Below are 26,301 nucleotides of genomic sequence, written 5' to 3'. Positions count from 1 at the left end.
GTAATAACATTCTATTAAAAATAATTTACATTTTATTAGATGAATAAAAACCAATCTAGGAACTTTCAGGATAATTTTAATAGTATAATTATTGTTTTCCAGGGATGTGTAGAATTGCCATTTTATGAACTTGCCAATGAACTTTCCATATACAGATCAGGACATATAACAATAGGAATTATTTCTTTTCTAATGTTATGTGTTTTTTAAAATATTTATTTATTTATTTTTGGCCGCATTGGGTCTTAGTTGCAGCACGTGCCCCGTGGCATGTGGGATCTTAGTTCCCCGACCAAGGAAGGAACCCGTGTCCCCTGAATTGGAAGGCAGATTCTTAATCACTGGACCACCAGGGAAGTCCCTCAAATGTTATGCTGATACACTTAAAAGAACATATAATTTTCTATACAAAAAATTAGTTTTCAAAAATGGTGTTTTATTATCCAAAGAGAAGAAATCTTAACAAGAAATTATACACAGTATGGGAGTGGAAAACAAGGAAGCATAATCCAAAGAACTACCTCATTGTAGAGAGATAGCTTTGCAGATTATGAGACACAGAAAAATATTCTTTTTTCCCTGTTGAGTTTAACTTTACTATCCATGAGAATGAATATTTGTCCTTGGGAAAATGTGTGTGTGTGTGTGTGTGTGTGTGTGTGTGTGTAGTGTGTGGATGAGTGTATGTATGTTTAATTTGACAGTTGCCCATCAGCAACTAATTTAAATAAAGACTGTAAATTGATTTTAATTAGTGTTATTTATAACATGAAATGTATTAACAATGTTGACTAGTAAAGCTACTCAATCCATATGTCAAAGAAATATAAATAAAAAATGTAATGAGACAATTTAATAGACAAAGATGAATAAAAAGTGTTGTACATCTTTATGTGAAAGTTGTGCTACACAAACACTCAATTTTTTATCGAATTTGAGGTAGGCACACAAATATCTCACTTCCAACTGAAATAAGAGGACTTCTGTCCTGACTCATCTTTAAAAATTGCCTAATTAGACCAGCAAACAAAACACAATCGTTAATAAAATATAGGGCATCATAAATAAATGAGATAGGCATAAAGAAATGTTAAATTATAAAATTGCAAAAATACAAACATTTTACAATAAAATTCTCTTCTACAAATTCCACATTTTGCAACAGTAGCAATAGTAGCAAAGAGTCAGGGAAGCAGCCAAGTCACTGCATATACACTTGTCTTCTTCAGAATAAGAAGTGTCCTTGAATTTTTTTACACCAGAAGAGCCTGTTTGCCTCTGAATATTCACTGGCAGCACATTAAGAGGATGACGGAGGCAGTAAACCGGGATAAAGGAACCTACATTATCAGCAACTGCATGCTTACCAATTATTAATGGCCTCTTCCACGTCACATCAAAAGTTAAATACTCAACTATTTGAACACGTTCCTCCCATGCATTGCCATATGGTGCTGATGACCACTAACAAAATTGCTAGTGGTATGCTTAGTAAATGCACATCACCCTTAGTGCTCCTATCATGTAAAATGCAGGACCTAAAAAAAAAGATGATTTTTGCTTTCAGTCACAATCTTGTAGAATCCTGACATATCTTGGAACCCTAGAGTTCTGCAGAATCCCTGTTGAGAAACTCTGGTCTAACTTTATATGTCAAACTTGGGCAATTGCTGGTGGAGGAAGATGGATTTTTGGAAGAGGCCAGGCATTATAACCAGGAGATTGAATTTTGTGAGAGGTGATGGAGAGCTGCATAAAGGTGATTTGGAAGAAGGATGTGCCTTTCAAAAGGAAGCAAGGGGTACAAGATTAGAAATTTAGGATTCTCACAAGGGAATCCCCTATGAAGAACTTAACTTCTTGTGACTTTGCTTTTGAGCAGTAAGAATAGTCATTAAAAAATAATAATGTTCCCTTTTAGTTATCCAACAAGTCAGTAAATATGATATACTTGTACAGCCTTATGTGATGGTATGGTGGAGAATAAGGTCATGATGTAATTATAAGAAGAGTGGCTTCCCCCACTTTCACTCTTTTATTGGTTCCTGGATAGAGAAAAGAGAATCCAATCTATCAAGGGGACAAGGTGCAACCAGCAGCAAAGCGTGAGTTGGTTCAAAGCAACAAAGAAAGGGCATTTACCAAGTCCATAGCTCATGAAGAACTATTGTAAGCCCTCTATTTTTTTCAATCTTAATTTTTTCAAACTTAATTTTTTCAAACTTAATTTTTCAATTAAGTTACATAGACTTTCTCCTTCTACTACCTCACCTCTCATTTACATCTTAATATCCTCTGTAATCTACTGAAACAGTTCTTATAAAGTCATTTACCGTCTTCTAAAAAGTTCTTATAAAGTCATTTACTGTCTTCTAATTGACAAATTAAGGGGATATTTTTCAAACAATATTTTATTGAAGCCCCCTCTTTATTTGGCACTATTGATTATCTTCTTGAAATTTTCTACTCCTTTCACTTCCTGGAACGACACTTTCCTTGTTCTCTTAGTTCTGTAGGGATTCATTCTCTGCTTCCCTTCCAAATTTCCCTTTCTGAAATTCCTCAGAAAAAAATAAACACACTCAGGTAACCAACCCCCAGAACAAAAAATAAGTAAGTAATACATAGCATCCCGGAGCCCTTCTCCTCCCTCCCCCTAAACTCCACCCCATGCCCTCCAGGCCCTCACTGGCCTGCACCCATGGCAACCGGTGTCCTGATTTCCAACTATATAAATTAGTTTTGTCACACTTTGAACTGTACATAAATAAAAAATAAAATGTTTATGGTAATTATTAATAGTGTGTGTGTTTATAGATCACTCATTTTCATTGTTACATAAAATTCAATTGTATGGATATATCAAAAATTTTTTTGCACTTTATCCATGGACAAGTATGCAGTTTTCAGTTTTTGACTATTATGATTAGTGTTACTATGAGTATTCTTGTATACGTATCGTGTGTTAAATATATGTGCATGTTTATGCTAGGCCTATACACAGGAACGGAATTGTACTTTCTAACATTTTTTGCTACACATTTTTTATTCACATTAAGAACTGTACCTTAGAAATACGCATTACATCATGTTCCAGTACAACACAAAAATATAACTGAAAATTAAAAAAAACTTAATAAATGTGATTCATTCTGGTATTTTCCATTCTGTTTTTTTTTTTTTAATTTTTATTGATTTATTTATTTTTGGCTGTGTTGGGTCTTCGTTTCTGTGCGAGGGCTTTCTCCAGTTGCGGCAAGCGGGGGCCACTCTTCATCGCGGTGCGCGGGCCTCTCACTGTCGCGGCCTCTCTTGTTGCGGAGCACAGGCTCCAGACGCGCAGGCTCAGTAGTTGTGGCTCACGGGCCTAGTTGCTCCGTGGCATGTGGGATCTTCCCAGACCAGGGCTCGAATCCGTGTCCCCTGCATTGGCAGGCAGATTCTCAACCACTGCGCCACCAGGGAAGCCCTACCATTCTATTCTGAATGCATTCTATTTTTTTAAACCCTGGGCTACAGGATAAAGGCCAGAGGTCTTAGAGTGGTGCCCAGTACGCTTCTGTTCCTCTCCATATTGACAGCTCATATCTCACCTCTTCTTAACCTCTAGCAGTATCAACGCTTGTAATTTCCTGCTTCTCTCCCCCATATCCTCACTCATTCTGTCCCTTCTGCCCTCTGTTTACCATTTCTCATGCCCATTTTATCCAAATAACTTCTACTTGTCCTTTGAAGCGTCATCTGACTCCTTTATACCCTTAAGTCTTCCTATAGGTGCCACCTTCTTGAAGACATGCTCCCAGACCAAGCCTCCTTATCCCAAGGCAACCTGAGGTGCCCTCATGAGTATGCTATCATGCACTTTGAATATCTGCATTATTTTACCAATTATACTGTATTTTACTTATTCGGGCATCTGTGAGTTCCTTAAGGGCTGAAACTATTTTATTTATTACCGTAGCTGCACAATTTAGCAGAAAGCCTGCAAAAAGCATATAAATATTAATTATAGGGACTTCCCTGGTGGCACAGTGGTTAAGAATCTTCCTGCCAATGCAGGGGACATGGGTTCAATCCCTGGTCTGGGAAGATCCCACATGCCGCAGAACAACTAAGCTCGTGCGCCACAGCTACTGAACCTGCACTCTAGGGCCTGCGAGCCACAATTACTGAGCCCACGTGCCACAGCTACTGATGCCCACGCGCCTAGAGCCCATGCTCTGCAACAAGAGAAGCCACCACAATGAGAAGCCCGCGCACAGCAACAAAGAGTAGCCCCCGCTCGCTGCGACCAGAGAAAGCCCACGTGCAGCAATGAAGACCCAAGCAGCCAAAAATAAATAAATAAATTAAATAAATTTATTTTAAAAATATTAATTGTAAAAATGAATTAACTTAAATTCAGAAACCTGGGTTTCAGTTCCAGATCTACATGTTATCTACTTGAATTTTGGCAGATTGCTTAAGTGAGCCTCCGTTTTCTTAAAAGCTAAAGGGAGATGATAATACTCACCCAACCATGGTTGTTAAGACCCAATGAGACAATGCAATCGCAAGCCCCTTATAAGTATTATATATTTATATAACTATGCTAACAGATTAGATTAGAAAATTAGGTTCATGTCTTTTTTAATCTTGCATGTTCTAAAATTTTGTTTCAGTTGGATTGAATCTGCTTTGAAAATCCTAAAATTCCCATGTTATTAAATATCAGAAATGGTACTTACATAGTTAGGGAAGTCATGTAGTCAAGTATTTCAACAACCAGTTGAATCTAAACTAAGACCATTTCTAACTTAAAATATATGTATATTTTTGAGCTGATATGGCTTATCCAAACCAAACCCTTGGCTTTCATTGTGTGTGGCAAGCAGTAATATATCTTGGAAAAAATTAGGATTCTTGAAACATGATCCTTCTGAAAAGGTTCACACTGTGTAAAAAGTCCATTTGTGCCCATACACTACCTGATATGTAATCCCAGTCCCATTTTGCATTTTTAATACAGGCAAAATACCCATTAAAACAAATACATTTAAAACATAAAGGCTATTATTTACCCTATAGGTTGAGTTAATCTTTAAATAGTAATAGCAAATATAACTTCATTTTACTGGAAAGAGTCTGTCAGAAACAGGATAAAGTCATCAGAGATAAATGCAAGGTAGTAAATTGAAGAATGATAAAAGGATGAAAAAAATTCAGATAAAACTAGAAAAATTCAGGCTAGAGCTATAAAATAAAATGCCTCATGTAACCAGGCAGGTATTTTGCAAATGTGTGAAGCCTGCAGGGCATAAGATCTGGGTTTGCAGCCCTTAAGTGCTGATGATTATGGCAAATTAGCTCATCCCCAGCTTGAAGAGGTCAGGTTCCATCAGTGCCTGCCCATCTGGCCATGCAGGAATGTACATCCAACATTGCCAAAATTTTTGACTTTTCACAAGAAATTATAAATTCCTATTTTACGTGAATTTTCTAGGTTTTAAATGTTATTTCCTTTTGTTTGAGCTGTGCAGGCCAAAAAACAGAGCTTTGAATGAAATCAGGCTTCATGTCTACACATTTGTAAATGTAGACACAAACAACAGGACAAATGAGGATACAATTGAATATCAGTATCTGCCAACAATACAGTGAGTTTTAAATAATGAGAATTCTCACTGTAATGTCTAATAAGCATGGTACTGTAATTAGTATTAGTCATATCATTAAGGTTGTTGGGTACACTTTTGAATCTTCTCATTTTCAGGGGAATATATAGCAATTCGAATATTTCCAGGAAAAATACATTTAAGACAGCATGCTTGGAAAGATTTGGAAAAGGTTACTCCAAGAACTACCAAGAGAGTTACAGTGGTTTACCCAACTTCACATGAAAATTAGGTATCGTGTCTCCATTCCCCACATTTGGGCTTTTACATATTCTGCTTCTTCTGTGTGAAACTTCCTTCTCTCTAGTCTTTACATGGCTAATTCTGCCTCCAATTAATTCCTCCAATATTTTTCATGACATCTGTGCATTTTTTTTTATCATAATACATCCCCTTGTATGACTTTATTTCTATTATTCCTTTGGATCATGTACTCCTTGACATATAGCAGATAATTAAATGTTAATGAATACAAAACTGAATCAACTAATAAACTGATCAATGGACAGATGACTCCCTCATCTGACATAATTATACACAGGCTACTACTGTCTTTCATTCCTCACTAATTTCCATTCTACCCAGGAAACATACTTGGCCTTGCTAACATTTATCACATGTTGGCAAACTTTACTTGCAGAAGTGATAGGAGAATTATGGATACTAGCACTTATTGATTCCAACTATGTGCCATATTTCAATATGTCATCCTCGCAATAACTCCAAAAGGTAGGCATTATTATTCTCATTTCACAAATAAAGAAAGAGAGATCTAGAGATTGAGAAACTTGTCTAAGATCACATATCGAATGAGTGAAGGAGGAATGATTCTAAAAGAAATTCCTTTTGGCTTCATAATTCATGGTCTTTCCCTGATGGGAATGCTGCCTTTCTATGAGCTCTGATGAAAAGGGTGGTTTAACTGATAGAGTAGCATTGACTTTCACAGGATATTCCCAAGAGTAATTTTTTCCTAAAGATCCATAACTGGGTACATGGTAAGTTGGATATACATATACATGTTCTCTGTTAGAAAGGGGCTGTTATTTAATATCTCATTTAAATGTGCCAGAATATCTTTATCTCTGAAAATTTGCTTGTTCTACTTGAAACACTTATGTGATCTCTTTATTTTCAGTGTCATAGAGCTGACTGTTTTTCAAAAATTCAAGGCTATAGTCCTTGAAGACTAGGGCTTGCCCCATGTAACTGAACCTGGATGGATAGTCAGTTGCACCTAACCCCTGCACATTATAGCCAAAAGTAATATGAGATTTTAGCCATTCCTTTCCACCCCGTCAGTCTATAAATATACTGTCATGCCTCAAGCTATTTCATAATAGTCAGTGCAAATTTTATGCCCAAGGATAATTAAAATACTTCCCTAGTATGAGGGAAATGATAACCATAGGTTTTCACGTTAATCTTTCATATTATCTTATTGAAAAATCATGGGATCTTGTTATAAAATACTTTCCTTCTTTTAAATAAAAAAGGAAATAGGAGATCACATCAGGAGAATAAAGTTGTATTAATTACGGAACGCACTTACTATTTTCTTATTATGAAGAGATATTCTTTTTTTTTTTTTTTTAAACATCTTTATTGAAGTATAATTGCTTTACAATGGTGTGCTAGCTTCTGCTTTACAACAAAGTGAATCAGTTACACATATACATATGTTGCCATATCTCTTCCCTCTTGCATCTCCCTCCCTCCCACCCTCCCTATCCCACCCCTCTAGGTGGTCACAAAGCACCGAGCTGATCTCCCTGTGCTATGCGGCTGCTTCCCACTAGTTATCTATTTTACATTTGGTAGTGTATATATGTCCATGACACTCTCTCACCCTGTCACATCTCACCCCTCCCCCTCCCCATATCCTCAAGTCCATTCTCTAGTAGGTCTGTGTCTTTATTCCCATCTTGCCACTAGGTTCTTCATGACCTCTTTTTTTTTTTTTTTTTTCCCTTAGATTCCATATATATGTGTTAGCATACTGTATTTGTTTTTCTCTTTCTGACTTACTTCACTCTGTATGACAGACTCTAACTCCATCCACCTCATTACAAACACCTCCATTTCATTTCTTTTTATGGCTGAGTAATATTCCATTGTATATATGTGCCACATCTTCTTTATCCATTCATCCGATGATGGACACCTAGGTTGCTTCCATGTCCTGGCTATTGTAAACAGAGCTGCAATGAATATTTTGGTACATGACTCTTTCTGAATTATGGTTTTCTCAGGGTATATGCCCAGTAGTGGGATTGCTGGGTCATATGGTAGTTCTATTTTTAGTTTTTTAAGGAACCTCCATACTGTTCTCCATAGTGGCTGTATCAATTTACATTCCCACCAACAGTGCAAGAGTGTTCCCTTTTCTCCACACCCTCTCCAGCATTTATTGTTTCTAGATTTTTTGATGATGGCCATTCTGACCGGTGTGAGATGATACCTCATTGTAGTTTTGATTTGCATTTCTCTAATGATTAATGATGTTGAGCATTCTTTCATGTGTCTGTTGGCAATCTGTATCTCTTCTTTGGAGAAATGTCTATTTAGGTCTTCTGCCCATTTTTGGATTGGGTTGTTTGTTTTTTGTTATTGAGCTGCATGAGCTGCTTGTAAATCTTGGAGATTAATCCTTTGTCCGTTGCTTCATTTGCAAATATTTTCTCCCATTCTGAGGGTTGTCTTTTGGTCTTGTTTATGGTTTCCTTTGCTGTGCAAAAGCTTTTAAGTTTCATTAGGTCCCATTTGTTTATTTGTGTTTTTATTTCCATTTCTCTAGGACCTGGGTCAAAAAGGATCTTGCTGTGACTTATGTCATACAGTGTTCTGCCTATGTTTTCCTCTAAGAGTTTGATAGTGTCTGGCCTTACACTTAGGTCTTTAATCCATTTTGAGTTTATTTTTGTGTATGGTGTTAGGGAGTGTTCTAATTTCATACTTTTACATGTACCTGTCCAATTTTCCCAGCACCACTTATTGAAGAGGCTGTCTTTTCTCCACTGTATATGCTTGCCTCCTTTATCAAAGATAAGGTGACCATATGTGCGTGGGCTTATCTCTGGGCTTTCTATCCTGTTCCATTGATCTATATTTCTGTTTTTGTGCCAGTACCAAACTGTCTTGATTACTGTAGCTTTGTAATATAGTCTGAAGTCAGGGAGCCTGATTCCTCCAGCTCCATTTTTCGTTCTCAAGATTGCTTTGGCTATTCGGGGTCTTTTGTGTTTCCATACAAATTGTGAAATTTTTTGTTCTAGTTCTGTGAAAAATGCCAGTGGTAGTTTGATAGGGATTGCATTGAATCTGTAGATTGCTTTGGGTAGCAGAGTCATTTTCACAATGTTGATTCTTCCAATCCAAGAACATGGTATATCTCTCCATCTATTTGTATCATCTTTAATTTCTTTCATCAGTGTCCTATAATTTTCTGCATACAGGTCTTTTGTCTCCTTAGGTAGGTTTATTCCTAGGTATTTTATTCTTTTTGTTGCAATGGTAAACGGGAGTGTTTTCTTAATTTCACTTTCAGATTTTTCATCATTAGTATACAGGAATGCAAGCGATTTCTGTGCATTAATTTTGTATCCTGCTACTTTACCAAATTCATTGATTAGCTCTAGTAGTTTTCTGGTAGCATCTTTTGGATTCTCTATGTATAGTATCATGTCATCTGCAAACAGTGACAGCTTTACTTCTTCTTTTCCGATTTGGATTCCTTTTATTTCTTTTTCGTCTCTGATTGCTGTGGCTAACACTTCCAAAACTATGTTGAATAATAGTGGTGAGAGTGGGCAACCTTGTCTTGTTCCTGATCTTAGTGGAAATGGTTTCAGTTTTTCACCATTGAGGACAATGTTGGCTGTGGGTTTGTCATATACGGCCTTTATTATGTTGAGGAAAGTTCCCTCTATGCCTACTTTCTGCAGGACTTTTATCATAAATGGGTGTTGAATTTTGTCGAAAGCTTTCTCTGCATCTATTGAGATGATCATATGGTTTTTCTCCTTCAATTTGTTAATATGATGTATCACGTTGATTGATTTGCGTATATTGAAGAATCCTTGCATTCCTGGAATAAACCCCACTTGATCATGGTGTATGATCCTTTTAATGTGCTGTTGGATTCTGTTTGCTAGTATTTTGTTGAGGATTTTTGCATCTATGTTCATCAGTGATATTGGCCTGTAGTTTTCTTTCTTTGTGACATCTTTGCCTGGTTTTGGTATCAGGGTGATGGTGGCCTCGTAGAATGAGTTGGGGAGTGTTCCTCCCTCTGCAATATTTTGGAAGAGTTTGAGAAGGATAGGTGTTAGCTCTTCTCTAAGTGTTTGATAGAATTCGCCTGTGAAGCCATCTGGTCCTGGGCTTTTGTGTGTTGGAAGATTTTTAATCACAGTTTCAATTTCAGTGCTTGTGATTGGTCTGTTCATATTTTCTATTTCTTCCTGGTTCAGTCTCGGCAGGTTGTGCATTTCTAAGAATCTGTCCATTTCTTCCAGGTTGTCCATTTTATTAGCATAGAGTTGCTTGTAGTAATCTCTTATGATCGTTTGTATTTCTGCAGTGTCAGTGGTTACTTCTCCTTTTTCATTTCTAATTCTATTAATTTGAGTCTTCTCCTTTTTTCTCTTGATGAGTCTGGCTAATGGTTTATCAATTTTGTTTATCTTCTCAAAGAACCAGCTTTTAGTTTCATTGATTTTTGCTATTGTTTCCTTCATTTCTTTTTCATTTATTTCTGATCTGATCTTTATCATTTCTTTCCTTCTGCTAGCTTTGGGGTTTTTTTGTTCTTCTTTCTCTAATTGCTTTAGGTGCAAGGTTAGGTTGTTTATTCGAGATGTTTCCTGTTTCTTGATATAGGCTTGTATTGCTATAAACTTCCCTCTTAGAACTGCTTTTGCTGCATCCCATAGGTTTTGGATCGTCGTGTCTCCATTGTCATTTGTTTCTAGGTATTTTTTGATTTCCCCTTTGATTTCTTCAGTGATCACTTCGTTATTAAGTAGTGTATTGTGTAGCCTCCATGTGTTTGTATTTTTTACAGATCTTTTCCTGTAATTGATATCTAGTCTCATAGCGTTGTGGTCGGAAAAGATACTTGATACGATTTCAATTTTTTTAAATTTACCAAGGCTTGATTTGTGACCCAAGATATGATCTATCCTGGAGAATGTTCCATGAGCACTTGAGAAAAATGTGTATTCTGTTGTTTTTGGGTGGAATGTCCTATAAATATCAATTAAGTCCATCTTGTTTAATGTATCATTTAAAGCTTGTGTTTCCTTATTTATTTTCATTTTGGATGATCTGTCCATTGGTGAAAGTGGGGTGTTAAAGTCCCCTACTATGATTGTGTTACTGTCGATTTCCCCTTTTATGGCTGTTAGTATTTGCCTTATGTATTGAGGTGCTCCTATGTTGGGTGCATAAATATTTACAATTGTTATACCTTCCTCTTGGATCGATCCCTTGATCATTATATAGTGTCCGTCTTTGTCTCTTGTAATTGTCTTTATTTTAAAGTCTATTTTGTCTGATATGAGAATTGCTACTCCAGCTTTCTTTTGATTTCCATTTGCATGGAATATCTTTTTCCATCCCCTCACTTTCAGTCTGTATGTGTCTCTAGGTCTGAAGTGGGTCTCTTGTAGACAGCATATATATGGGTCTTGTTTTTGTATCCATTCAGCCAGTCTGTGTCTTTTGGTGGGAGCATTTAATCCATTTACATTTAAGGTAATTATCGATATGTATGTTCCTATTCCCATTTTCTTAAATGTTTTGGGTTTGTTATTGTAGGTGTTTTCCTTCTCTTGTGTTTCTTGCCTAGAGAAGTTCCTTTAGCATTTGTTGTAAAGCTGGTTTGGTGGTGCTGAACTCTCTCAGCTTTTGCTTGTCTGTAAAGGTTTTAATTTCTCCGTCAAATCTGAATGAGATCCTTGCTGGGTAGAGTAATCTTGGTTGTAGGTTTTTCTCCTTCATCACTTTAAGTATATCCTGCCACTCCCTTCTGGCTTGCAGCGTTTCTGCTAAAAGATCAGCTGTTAACCTTATGGGGATGCCCTTGTGTGTTATCTGTTGTTTTTCCCTTGCTGCTTTTAATATGTTTTCTTTCTATTTAATTTTTGATAGTTTGATTAATATGTGTCTTGGTGTGTTTCTCCTTGGATTTATCCTGTATGGGACTCTCTGTGCTTCCAGGACTTGATTAACTATTTCCTTTCCCATATTAGGGAAGTTTTCAACTATAATCTCTTCAAATATTTTCTCAGTCCCTTTCTTTTTCTCTTCTTCTTCTGGGACCCCTATAATTCGAATGTTGGTGCGTTTAATGTTGTCCCAGAGGTCTCTGAGACTGTCCTCAGTTCTTTTCATTCTTTTTTCTTTATTCTGGTCTGCAGTAGTTATTTCCACCATTTTATCTTCCAGGTCACTTATCCGTTCTTCTGCCTCAGTTATTCTGCTATTGATCCCATCTAGAGTATTTTTAATTTCATTTATTGTGCTTGTCATCGTTTCTTGGTTCCTCTTTAGTTCTTCTACGTCCTTGTTAAATGTTTCTTGCATTTTGTCTATTCTATTTCCAAGACTTTGGATCATCCTTACTATCATTATTCTGAATTCTTTTTCAGGTAGACTACCTATTTCCTCTTCATTTGTTAGGTCTGGTGTGTTTTGACCCTGCTCCTTCATCTGCTGTGTGTTTTTCTGTCTTCTCATTTTGCTTATCTTACTGTGTTTGGGGTCTCCTTTTCACAGGCTGCAGGTTCGTAGTTCCCGTTGTTTTTGGTATCTGTCCCCAGTGGCTAAGGTTGGTTCAGTGGGTTGTGTAGGTTTCCTGGTGGAGGGAACTAGTGCCTGTGTTCTGGTGGATGAGGCTGGATGTTGTCTTTCTGGTGGGTTCGTCCACATCTGGTGGTGTGTTTTGGGGTGTCTGTGGCCTTATTATGATTTTAGGCAGCCTCTCTGTTAATGGATGGGGCTGTGTTCCTCTCTTGCTAGTTGTTTGGCATAGGGTGTCCAGCACTGTAGCTTGCTGGTCGTTGAGTGAAGCTGGGTCTTGATGTTGAGATGGAGATCTGTGAGAGATTTTCGCCGTTTGGTATTACGTGGAGCTGGGAGGTCTCTTGTGGACCAGTGTCCTGAAGTTGGCTCTCCCACCTCAGAGGCACAGCCCTGATGCCTGGCTGGAGCACCAAGAGCCTTTCATCCACACGGCTCAGAATAAAAGGGAGAAAAAATGGAAAGAAAGAAAAAAAGAGGATAAAATAAAATAAAATAAAGCAATTATAATAAAAAATAAGAAAAAAAATTATTAAGAGTAAATTTATTAAGAAAAAATTTTTTTTTAATTTTTAAAAATAGATTTATTAATTTTTTATACTAAAAATAAGAAAAAAATTATTTAGAAAAAATTTATTAAGAAAAAAAATTTTTTAATTTTTTAAAATAAAAAATATGAAAAAACTTATTAAAAATTTTTTTAAAAATAGAAAATAAGGAAAAAATTATTAAGAAAACATTTATTAGGGGAAAAAAAAATTTTTAAGCCAAAAAAAAAAAAAAAAAAAAAACGGACGGACCTAACCCTAGGACTAACGGTGAGAGCAAAGCTATACAGACAAAATCTCACCCAGAAGCATACACATCTACACTCACAAAAAAAAGGAAAAGGGGAAAAGTTAATATATCCTGCTCCCAAAGTCCATCTCCTAAATTTGGGATGATTCGTTGTCTATTCAGGTATTCAACAGATGCAGGCACATCAAGTTGTTTGTGGAGCTTTAATCCGCTGCTTCTGAGGCTGCTGGGAGAGATTTCCCTTTCTCTTCTTTGTTCGTACAGCTCCCGGGGTTCAGCTTTGGATTTGGACCCGCCTCTGCATGTAGGTCCCCTGAGGGCGTCTGTTCCCCGCCCAGACAGAACGGGGTTAAAGGAGCAGCTGATTCGGGGGCTCTGGCTCAGTCAGGCCGGGGGGGGGGGGGGGGGGGGAGCGGTACGGAGGAGGCGGGGCGAGCCTGCGGCGGCAGAAGCCAGCGTGACGTTGCAGCAGCCTGAGGCGCGCCGTGCGCTCTCCCGGGGAAGTTGTCCCCGGATTACGGGAGCCTGGCCGTGGCGGGCTGCACAGGCTCCCGGGAGGGGCGGTGTGGAGAATGACCTGTGCTCGCCCACAGGCTGTTTGGTGGCGGCAGCAGCAGCCTTAGCGTCTCATGCCCGTCTCTGGGGTCTGCGCTGATAGCCGCGGCTCGCGCCCGTCTCTGGAGTTCGTTTAAGTGGCGCTCTGAATCCCCTCTCCTTGCACGCCGCGAAACAAAGAGGCAAGAAAAAGTCTCCTGCCTCTTCGGCAGCTGCAGACTTTTTCTCGTGCACCCTCCCGGCTAGTTGTGGTGCGCTAGACCCTTCAGGCTGTGTTCACGCAGCCAACCCCAGTCCTCTCCCTGAGATCCGACCGAAGCCCGCGCCTCAGCTCCCAGCCCCCGCCCGCCCCGGCGGGTGAGCAGACAAGCCTCTCGGGCTGGTGAGTGCTGCTCGGCGCCGAGCCTCTGTGCGGGAATCTCTCCGTTTTTCCCTCTGCGTCCCTGTTGCTGTGGGATCCGCGCTGATAGCCGCGGCTCGCGCCCGTCTCTGGAGCTCGTTTAGGCGGCGCTCTGAATCCCCTCTCCTTGCGCGCCGCGAAACAAAGAGGCAAGAAAAATTCTCTTGCCTCTTTGGCAGCTGCAGTCTTTTTCCCGGACTCCCTCCCGGCTAGCACCGAAGCCCGAGCCCCAGCTCCCAGGCCCCGCCCGCCCCGGCGGCTGAGCAGACAAGCCTCTCGGGCTGGTGAGTGCTGGTCGGCACCGCTCCTCTGTGCGGGAATCTCCGCTTTGCCCTCCGCACCAATGTGGCTGCGCTCTCCTCCGTGGCTCCGAAGCGTCCCCCCTCTGCTACCCGCAGTCTCTGCCCACGAAGGGGCTTCCTAGTGTGTGGAAACCTTTCCTCCTTCACAGCTCCCTCCCACTGGTGCAGGTCCCGTCCCTATTCTTTTGTCTCTGTTATTTCTTTTTTCTTTTGCCCTACCCAAGTACGTGGGGATTTTCTTGCCTTTTGGGAGGTCTGACGTCTTCTGCCAGCGTTCAGTGGGTGTTCTGTAGGAGCAGTTCCACGTGTAGATGAAGAGATATTCTTTAAAGTCTTTTGGTGCCAAATATTCCTGCAGCTCAGATGTTTCTGAATTGAAGCGTGACTTTTTTACAGAAGGGCTTGTGAATTGAGCAGTGTTTCTCAAACTATGTTCCATAGTACATAAGCAATGAGAGGGCTTAGCAAGCTGTTACATGAAAAGATAATTCTGTGGTCAAATAAATTTAGGAAATGATGGATTCAATATGAATAAACAAAGGTCTTTACTGGAGAAATTCCTATAGTCTTTAATATGCTAGTGTACTTTGAATCTCCAAGAAAGGAAAAGAGAATCAGTTTAGCAGAACACTGTACAATGTGAGATATTCTATAAAACAAGGAAATACAATTTATTGTAAGGTAGAGAAAACTACTCAAGCATTCATTTTTATTGTTTAAGTAAATGAATAGACAACAGTAATGAATAGAAGTCACAAATTGATTAGAAAAAATGTTATATATTTTTAAATTCTTTAGTGCTTCCTTTGAAATGAGATTTTTCAAATTAGGATTATTTAGTGTTTGTGCTTGATTAAAATAATAACATCTCTTTTATAGGAAAAAGTCCCATTGGATGGAAAGAGATGTCATTGCATTTGATTTTCTTATCCACATCTGTAACCTCTGACTGTGTGATCATATGAAAAGTGTCATCCTTCATCAGGCAAGAGTATAGCATAATATCAATATATCAGGAAGATGTAAAAAGTTTCTGACGTGTCAGATTTGTGTCTTCACATTTACAAAATAATCATAGCTGTTGCATTTACCATAGTGAAAATGAAGTATGATAATAAAATTCACTCATTCATTCATTCAACAAATATTTTATTTCCCATTATGTACCAGGCATAAGTAGTTATAAACCCTTACCCTTTTAAAATAATGATTACTTTAATATATGTGTAAAATTTACAGTTTCTACAGATAAATTATCTATTTACTGGAGATCAGTCCCTCAAATTGTTTACTTACTTTTGTATTTTATCTGTCTATTTTGAATACTAATCTCAGAAAAAGTTTTCTGTGTGTATTATTTATATTTCTAGAGGACTAGATGAGTTATGAAACTAGTCTTCTATAGCTAACTAGATTTAATTTTAGCAACATTTCTTTTATATATATGTATTTTCTAAAATCGTGAGATGTTTATTATATTATGCTTTTTTGATATATGTAATAATATAACCACTGTCTATTCTTTTTAACTGTGCTTTTTAAAAAACAAAATGTTGAGAAGTTTGAAAAGTTTGCTTTTGAAAAGTTTGGTTGAATCAAAAGGGTGGCTTCTAGTCAACATTACAGTGGTAATTTGGTTATAAAATGTCCCCAAGCCCCTTTAAAAATGTAAAGAAGAAATATAAGAGCCAAACAAAATTCCACAGACACCGTCTTGAATAAAATGAGACGATAATATATTCATAAGAAATCCAGAATATGGACAAATAGGACTAAATTGACAATGATAGCAAATGTAAATTATAAAATATTTACATATATGTATTCTGAGACCTGTCAATCCCATTCCTAGGTATATATTATATTTGAAAACTTAAAAAAATACATATGTTCATAGAAACATTGTTTGCAATGGCAAAAAATTAGCAACATCCTAAATGTCTCTCAATGAAAAAATGGATAGATGAACTGCTATATATTCATACAGTGAAATACAGTAGATAAAGATAATGAATTAAAGGAACATGGACAAATATGTAAGATTCTCACAAAAAATATTGAGCAAAAAGTTTTTAAAAAAACAGGTTGCAGGGCTTCCCTGGTGGCGCAGTGGTTGAGAATCTGCCTGCCAATGCAGGGGACACGGGTTCGAGCCCTGGTCTGGGAAGATCCCACATGCCGCGGAGCAACTGGGCCCGTGAGCCACAACTACTGAACTTGCGCGTCTGGAGCCTGTGCTCCGCAACAAGAGAGGCCGCGATAGTGAAGAGGCCCGCGCACCGCGATGAAGAGTGGCCCCCGCTTGCCGCAACTAGAGAAAACCCTCGCACAGAAACGAAGACCCAACACAGCCAAAAATAAAAATATAAAAAATAAATAAATAAATAAAAGATTACTATTAAAAAACAAAAACAAAAACAGGTTGCAGAAGAATATTAAGGAATAATTACTTTATGTATAGTTTAAAATTTTTGCAATAAATATTATATATTAAGAATAGGCCCCTAAGAATTATTTAAGAAGACACATATACTATATATGTATATTTATGTGTATATATGTGTATGTGAATATATAATACATATGATATATTATATATATTTTATTTACATGAAATTCATGAAACAACAATCACCAAGTGTAGGATATTGGTTTCTCTGGGAGCTTGGAAAAGAATGCTTAGGAAGGCTTCCACATCATTTTTAAGTACATTAGTAACATCTCAGTTCTGAAATAGGTGGTGGCTCCATGAGCAATTATTGTATTGTATTGTATTATTCTTTACACTTTTTAGTGCCTTAAACTTTTTATAATAAATTCAAAAAGTCAAGCTAAACTACCTTCCTTCCTGACTCTATGAGATAGACCTCTTCAGTTACACCTGTGACCTAGAGCAAATATCTGTACAGTCTCTTTTGGTATCAATCTCCAGTGTGTTTACTTCTCTGTGAAACACACCTATAGATATCTACCCTTTCCCCATTCTCATTGGGGAAGTTCATCATTATTATTTAATAACATTTGCCAAGTAGGTATAAATAATATGCTACTCAGAGCCATCATAGGACATGATCCTTTTCAAGAAGGCTCATTTTTTTCCTGAATAGTAGCCTGGCATCCAGTCATTTACATCAAATAAAGCTTTTTCTGCTCAGGATGGCAGAAAAAGAGTCAAGGAATGACCTTTTGGTTCCCAGGTCTCTTGCCCAACAAGACGCAGTGCCTAGTGTACCCCCTTAAAGGTCCCCAAAATATCAGCACTTCACATGAAGATTTGTACCTGCCCCTTCTTTCAATTTTAAAATAAAATGACTAAAATATACAACATTTTCAAATGTGGTTGCTCCATACTCTTCTCAGACTTGTGGCTATCATCATATTCCCCAAAACACTGTCTCTGATTACCATTTCTCCTTAGCGGAATAAAAAACTGTTTTATATAGCATGACCCTGACCTATCTTCGTTATTTCCAGTATAAGCAGACTTTTTCATTCCAACATGTTTGCAACTCTGGGAGACAGTGTATACTGACATGGAGATTTATCACCAGAAGCTTCCCAGTGGAGTCAGTGGCAAGAGATAAAATTTGGTCACAATTCACATGTGTTTGAAATGAGCATTCCAAAAGAAAATGATTAATTTCTACTTAAAACCCAAAGGATAAAATACCATACTCACAAGCATTACTACTTCTGCATTCGCTCAGTCTCTCCTTTGCTCAATTGCTTTTGTGTACCTTTTCCTCACTTCTGTTGTTTCTTTCCCAAGCAATGAACTATCAAAGTTTTGTTATTCTCAAGAAGAAACTTATAAATGTGTGAAAGAATTTTATTCTGTCATTGATGCCTTCAGACAATAATGAAATAAAGTAGAGAAGAAAAGGTAAAACTGAAGTAGCGTAAAGCTCTAGTACTAAAAAGTACATTAACTACCACCCCCTTCAATATCCTCATTTTGAAAATGTGGAAACTGAAGCCTAGAAAGGTTAAATGCCTTCTCCCAAGTCATTTCACCTCTGTTTGGGGTTTAGGAGGCCTGGGGATCCAGATCTTCCAGTTTCAAGGGTTGGAAATCTCTACCCCTTAGGATAATGCCAGAAGTTTTATTATCAGGCCTTAATGCTTTTAGCTTAAAACTTTGATCAATATTAAAATGCTTGTCTCCTCTCTCCCTCCAAAAAGTCCCAAAGTTTCTGTCTACTATACCATGCCACAAAGGAGCTATAGATGAAGAAAGAAAGAGAACAATTTATGTAATAAATATTTTAACCATCAGAATATCAAATGGAAGTGACTTATAAATGTCAGATTGCAGAAGTACTTGAGATACATTTAAAAATATATGTATATATGCTTGTCCCATATGTGCAAAGTAATACACAAGGGTCAATTAACGGTATATGTGGCAAGGTTTCTACCTATGTATTAACTATCAATGCTATATTATTTAGTATTTACACTTTACTTGCTATCAAAAAATATTTTCTTACCCTAGTAACATGGAGTATCACTAAACAGCAAACTAGCAAAACCATTTACACAAGAATTTAAAAGAAAAAAGTCAAAACACTAAAATACTTCCATTCAAATCTACATTCCCAAGCTTCAGGCATGGTCTTCATTACTGAGGATACAAAGGTGAATAAGATCTGGTCCTTATCACAGAAGATCTCATATCCTAATGGGCCATTATTGTAAAGCAGGCAAACTGTAGGAAAAACTTGATAATGCACTCATCAGAACATCTGCAAAAGGCACAGGCAGTCTGGAAATAGAAAAGAGCTTTTCTTTAAAGTTCTAAATAATTTTAGAGAGTCCAATAATTTCACAATTAGAAAGGATCTTAAGAGGTCATGTATTCCTACACTCTAAATAGTTTTCTATCTAATACATCTCCACGAAGTGCCTCTTCAGGCTCTGCTTGACCAAATCATTACTGATGCTATATTCCATTTTGAAACCTCTCTAATAACTAAAGTCTCCCTTAAAATAAACTGAATTGCCCCAGAGCATACATACCAGTCTATGGATTCAAATGGGGTTCCATTTAAAGCAATTTCCATATTCCACTGGCATACACCCCACACTGGCTCACATAGCAACCCTACTCCTTAGAAAATGCCTCCCCCAATCCCTTGTATTTCTGATTATTCCAGAAAATGTCTCACAAGTAATACTTATCAACGGTTCAGATCAACTATCCAGTAAATGTCACGTAGAACCCGCCACATCTGCTAGGCACACTTACCTCCCACAGGGGCCTTGCCACCATGCACTCTGTTCAGTGGGACTGTTGGTGGCTGGAGAAACCCTGAGCTGTGCAGAGAGATTTTGTCTCTCTCATTTTTGTGGTGTACTCTGTTGTTGCTTTTGTGGCCCATACCAGCCCTCCCCAACCCAGTGCTTTCCTGAGTTTTTAATTAATTGCCCAGCCTCATCTCCCTTCATAGGACAAATTTGACTACAGAGGTAGCTGAGTGCCAAGATTAGTGCAAATGACAGACACAATACTGCACTCAGAAATCCTCCTCCCCTACAATTTTCTAAAGCTTTGATACTTAAAGCTTCTGAGTTATTCCTGCAAATGGACTTCTGGGATCATCACACCAATTGATCCATCAGATCTAAATCCCACTGCTAGGCACAGCTTAGACTCAAGCTTGAACCTGTGATAGACTTGAATTGATTAAGGCTTTGCGTCTCGTTCATTCTAATATTCCCTACAGGTTAGCACAGTGCCTCACATGTAGAAAAATGATAATAAAGGCATATACTGAATATTACAGCCAGGTAATGTATTTATTTAATCCTCATGGCAATTCTATGCAGTAGATATTGTTATTATTCCCATTTTATAGATGAGTAAACTGAGTCATGAAAGGACTAATTAATGTGTTTGTGATCACAAGGATAATAAGTGGTGAGTTAGAGGTTTGAACCCAGGCAGTCTAACTGCAGAGCCGGTAGGCTTAACCACCACATGTACTGCCTTCCTAAACACACACAGAAGAGGCTCAAGAAAAGTTTTGAGGAAATGACTGTAACTGTCTCATGTAACATGAACACACTAATTCTTGACTTTCCTCTGGGGACATAGATCAAATACGGTAGGCATTCACAAAGGAGACAATCACATATTTAAAGAATATTCTCATATCTTTCAGCCATCATAGAGATTTTGCTTTTTCAGTCCTAATGAGAGCTTAGATATTGGGTACCCAAGAATAGCTGTAACACTCCAGGAATCTGAAAATGTCTCCATTTCCTTTGGGCGAGTGGTTTGCTTGAATCCTTATTCAACTATTTTTGGAGAACTGTTTTCAACACTTTGTTTCTTCTGTCCTTCCCTGCATCCCTATTTCCCACCAGGGTCTTTAAATCTCCACTCCACTGGCAAATATGTAGAGCTGCCCTCCTGCACAACAATCTGTGCTCTTCAACTTTCCCATCCTTTTCTCCACTCTGTCTGTCCTGTGTCTAGCCACTGGCTCTTCATGGGCTCCAGAGTGCATGCTATTCTGGCTCTTCCAATCTTAGAAATATTTAAAGTAGATATATTTACACAAAGGTTGTGATTTATTTAAACAATGTATTGAGCCATCAAGAGACTTTGCTTTTAAAAAAAGGTTGATAACTAGAGAAGAAAATGCTTAATTCAAAAGAATTAATCCCTAACAATGGACTTTAAGGAGTGTTGAAGCCTAGATAGGACTGTAATAGTTTTAGGATAAGATAACTTCTTGAATCCCAAAAGAATAATAACTGCAATGAATTATCGTATGTCTGGAAATTCCTTTACCTTATTCAAAACTGATAACACCTTCAGATTTAAGTATTGTTATCTGCATTGGGAGATGACAAGAAAATTTCACAATTTGCACAGCTAATAAGCATAATTGAGACTTGAACTCTGACCATTTGCCATTGCTTTACTGCTTAGTAGTTGACCTTTCATAAATTCAGTTCTATGGTGAATTCCCAGGGTAATATCCAGTTAACCTGGAAAACTATTTTGAGTTATGATGAAAATAATTTAAGGACACCTAGCATATCTTCACTTTAGAGACAGTCTTTAAGGCATTAACTGCAGAGAGGAGATTTTGTGGCCCAGAGGAAGGGCTTATGGTGGACATGTTTAAGGATGAGTGAGACTTCCTCTCAAAGCACACTGTGTGACAAAAGAGCTTTTTGATGATGAATGAACTAAGCCCTGATCTGGAAATCTGTCAGAGAAGATGATCTCTACCTGAATGTGGAAATGGACATACGAAACTTGGCTACATCAAAATTTCCTTCTATCATTAGCATGTTGTTTGATTTTCCTTGTCTGTCCTTCCACTTCCTTAGCTGGTAACTGAAGCTGTCCAAGTGGATCAGAGCACCTCAAACCTGCAAGCTCATTAGAACTAACTCGGGAGTCTTCTTTCAAAATATCCATACCCATTTCCCTTTACTCTCTTCTAAAAATCACAAAGACTCCATGCATTCATATTTACAGGTCTTACATAACTTTTTTTATAAGCTTTTTTAAAAATTTATTTTATTTATTTATTTTTGGCTGTGTTGGGTCTTCATTGCTGCGTGCGGGCTTTCCCTAGTTTTGGTGAGCAAGGGCTACTCTTCGTTGCAGTGCATGGGCTCTAGTCATGCGGGCTCAGTAGTTGTGGCTCGTGGACTCTCGAGCGCAGGCTCAGTAGTTGTGGCACACGGGCTTAGCTGCTCCGCGGCATGTGGGATCTTCCCGGACCAGGGCTTGAACCCGAGTCCCCTACATGGCAGACGGTTTCTTAACCACTGCACCACCAGGGAAGCCCCTTACATAACTTTTGACTTTACCATGTTATGCTTAAACTTTTGGAAGGTATTGTCATCCTGAGTATAATAGGGGAAATGAAATCAACCAAAGCATGTCAAAATAAATTTGTAATATCATGACTTTCAAGGACTATAATTATTTTAACTAGAGAGTGGAACAAATAGATAAAAGGTTAACAAAATACAAATAATATCAGAAGTTTAGCTGGCTTTATTTCATTTTACTAAAGATATGAGTTGATATACCATTGTGGCTTAAATCATCTCAAGTTAGTTTTGTCTTCTTTTCTTATAAAAGGTTGTAATCATACAGCTGAATTTTTTTTAATTGAATTCAATAGAAATACTTAAAAATTCGGATAATTTCTATATTATGTACATGACGTCAAACATGTTTGATTAAATTTTAACTAGCTGCTTCAACAATACTTCTTTTTTATTTTTATTCCATTTTGTCAATATTTTAAATCCCTTAATTACGGATACCATAAGTTTCATTGGGTAGGCAAGAGGGAAAATTTTCACCATGACCCGACCTCTCACCAGTTTTATGCATCAGAAGAAAAATCTTTCTAAAAGATTAAGATGAGCAACAACCAAGACAAACTTTCAAATGGTACTGTTGATTGAGAGCACAATGGACAGTACCAAACTGTTTACAGATGTTACACTTGGCCTCTTTCCCAGTGCCAAATATTTGCATAAGAGATAAAGAGCATAATCTATTCACATATAGTGACTTTCCTTTCTAAAATCTTTTGAGGTTGGTTACACTTTAATAACCATTTGCTCTTGAAAATTGATTTCTTTCTTGAAGATCATCTGCAGCTATGTAGCTAGGCATTCATTCCTTCCTTTTCTTCAGTACTGGATATTGGCTTCTTTCCATCAAGTACACTCTTGCCACACTGCCAGAGGCCCAGTAGGCTGCATCCTTGAAACAGTGAAGGAAAAGGAAACCCTGAGAGATGTAGTGTAGTATTCAATTTTTTCTTCAAGGTATTATATAACCATGTGGTGCAGAGGATAAGAGGACAGATTGGGAAGTTCAATGGTGTTTCTGCTAGTCTAGCTTCACCAGTTGTGTGATCTTGAATACATTACTAAACCTTTCAAGACCCCTCTTAACTCCTCTTCAAAATAGGGATGATGCTACATATCTTCTTAAAGTTGTTAGGATGATTAAATGAGAGACTGATTATGAAGATTAAATGCTCAATGAAGTGTAGCTGTTGTATTCCTGCAATGTGTCAAGAGTACAAGAAGTGCTGATATGGAAGGAAAAGTGGCTGTCAAATCTATTGAGAGGTAGCAGCTAATTTGTGTTCTGGGAATTAAAGAATTTATGTCATTTCTACCTTAAAATCTAAGGTGCAAAAATATACAAGCAGCACATGCAGCTCAATATCAAAAAAACAAACAACCTAATCCAAAAATGGGCAGGAGACCTAAAGAGATATTTCTCCAAAGAAGACATACAGATGGCCAACAAACACATGAAAAGATGCTCAACCTCACCAATCATTAGAGAAATGCAAATCAAAACCACAATGAGGTATCACCTCACACCTGTCAGAATGGCCATCATCAAAAATCTACAAACAATAAATGCTGGAGAGGGTGTGGAGAAAAGGGAACCCTCCTGCACTGTTGGTGGGAACGTAAATTGATACAGCCACTATGGAGAACAGTATGGAGGTTCCTTAAAAAACTAAACATAGAACTACCATATGACACAACAATCCCACTCCTGGGCATATACCCTGAGAAAACCATAATTCAAAATGAGTCATGCACCCCAATGTTCACTAAAGCACTATTTACAATGGCCAGGACATGGAAGCAACCTAAATGTCCATCGACAGATGAATGGATAAAGAAGATGTGGTACATATATACAATGGAATATTACTCAGCCATAAAAAGGAATGAAATTGAGTCATTTGTAGTGATGTGGATGGACCTAGAGTCTGTCCTACAGAGTGAAGTAGGTCAGAAAGAGAAAAACAAATACTGTATATTAACACATATATATGGAATCTAGAAAAATGGTACTGAAGAATCTAGTGGCAGGGCAGGAACAGAGATGCAGATGTAGAGGATGGACTTGTGGACACAGTGGGGGAAGGGGAGGGTGGTACAAACTGAGAGAGTAACATTGACGTATATACACTACCATGTATAAAATAGATAGCTAGTGCGAAGCTGCTGTATAGCACAGGGAGATCAGCTCTGTGCTTTGTGACGACCTAGAGGGGTGGGATGGGGAGGTGGGAGGGAGGTCCAAGAGGGAGGGGATATATGTATACATAAAGCTGATTCACTTTGTTGTACAGTAGAAACTAACACAACATTGTAAAGCAATTATAATCCAATAAAGATGTAAAAAAAAATCTAAGGTGCATAAAACTTTAAAAAAAAATTTTTATTCATTTACTTATTTACTTTTTGGCTGCACGGGGTCTTCATTGCTGCACACGGGCTTTCTCTAGTTGCGGCAAGTGGGGGTTACTCTTTGTTGCGGTACGTGGGCTTCTCATTGCCGTAGCTTCTCTTGTTGCAGAGCGCGGGCTCTAGGCACGCGGGCTTCAGTAGTTGTGGCACATGGGCTCAGTAGTTGTGGCTCGGGGGCTCTAGAGCGCAGCCTCAGTAGTTGTGGTGCACGGGTTTAGTTGCTCCGCAGCATGTGGTATCTTCCCAGACCAGGGATCGAACCCGTGTCCCCTGCATTGGCAGGCAGATTCTTAACCACTGCACCACCAGGGAAGTCCCATAAAACTTTTTTGAAGGGTTACATACAAGATAGAGATGGGAGGATATAGTTTTCCAAGTGCATCTCTTCTATGAAGAGCTTAATGTTTTTTAGTTTAGTGGTTTTCAAACCTACCTAATTATGAGTGTCTTCTGTGGAGCTATAGAAACAAACAAAACAAACACAAAATATGACTGGGTCCAACTATAGACCTATTCTATCAGGAGGTCAGTGGGTAAGGCATAGAAAATAATTTTTAAGAGCTCTCCATTTAATTCAGATGCGCAGTCAAAAATTGCTTGGATTTCTAAATTCTTCTCCTTGTGTTCACAGAGCTGGATGCTAATTATTACCCTGAGGACTCTTAAGGAAGTCATATTCTTAATTTAATTTATCTATAGAAATGAAAAAAAACCCATAAGATAAAAAAACCCAGATAGCTTTGGGTTTTTAATAAAATAGTATTTCTATGAAGAAAGAAGAGCACTAATGAAAATATGTCAGGAAGTAATTAATTTTTAGCTGGTTGACATGGGGTTTGAACTAAAGTGAAAAAATTTTTTAAGTTTAAAAGAAGGCAATAAAAGTATCAGCACGTTAACAGAAATACAAAGTTAACTGAAGGCAATAAAAAACAAAATTTTGGAAGTAGAAAATTGAATCAAAAATATTGGAGCCAATTTGAGAAAACTTTCCATAATATAAAGATTACATGAAAATAATGAAAAGAAATGAAAGGATAGAGTATATATAATTTAGGATCAACATCTTGAATTTGAGAAAGAATAGAAGCAAACAAAATTGAAAAATAATTAAATATATAATTCATGAAATGTTCTGAATTGAAAAGAGAGCTCGTTTCCACCCCAGGCAAAAAAAAAAATTTTAAATAACAAGATACTCAAAAATTTAGGATTAAATTATTTAAAATATCTAAAAGAATAGGTCATCTACAACTTACAGATATTAAGCTGATTTCAAAATTCCCCATAACACTAAATATCAGAATTAAAATGGAATTAAATGGAATTAAAATTCCATTAAAATGGAATGATTTTATGAAGCTTATATTTAAACAATTTAATACACATTCAGTATGTGGAAGTCACAGGAAAAATATCCTCAGATACACAAGAATGAAGAAAATGAACCACCCATAAGTGTTTCTGGAAAAATTTCTTAAGAATATATTCTAGTAACACTAAGGAGCAAAGCACTCAT

Source organism: Eubalaena glacialis, chromosome 12, assembly GCF_028564815.1.
Source record: "Eubalaena glacialis isolate mEubGla1 chromosome 12, mEubGla1.1.hap2.+ XY, whole genome shotgun sequence".
Lineage (NCBI taxonomy): Eukaryota > Metazoa > Chordata > Mammalia > Artiodactyla > Balaenidae > Eubalaena > Eubalaena glacialis.
The sequence above is the reverse complement of the archived record's forward strand: the minus strand, read 5'-3'. Positions refer to the sequence as shown.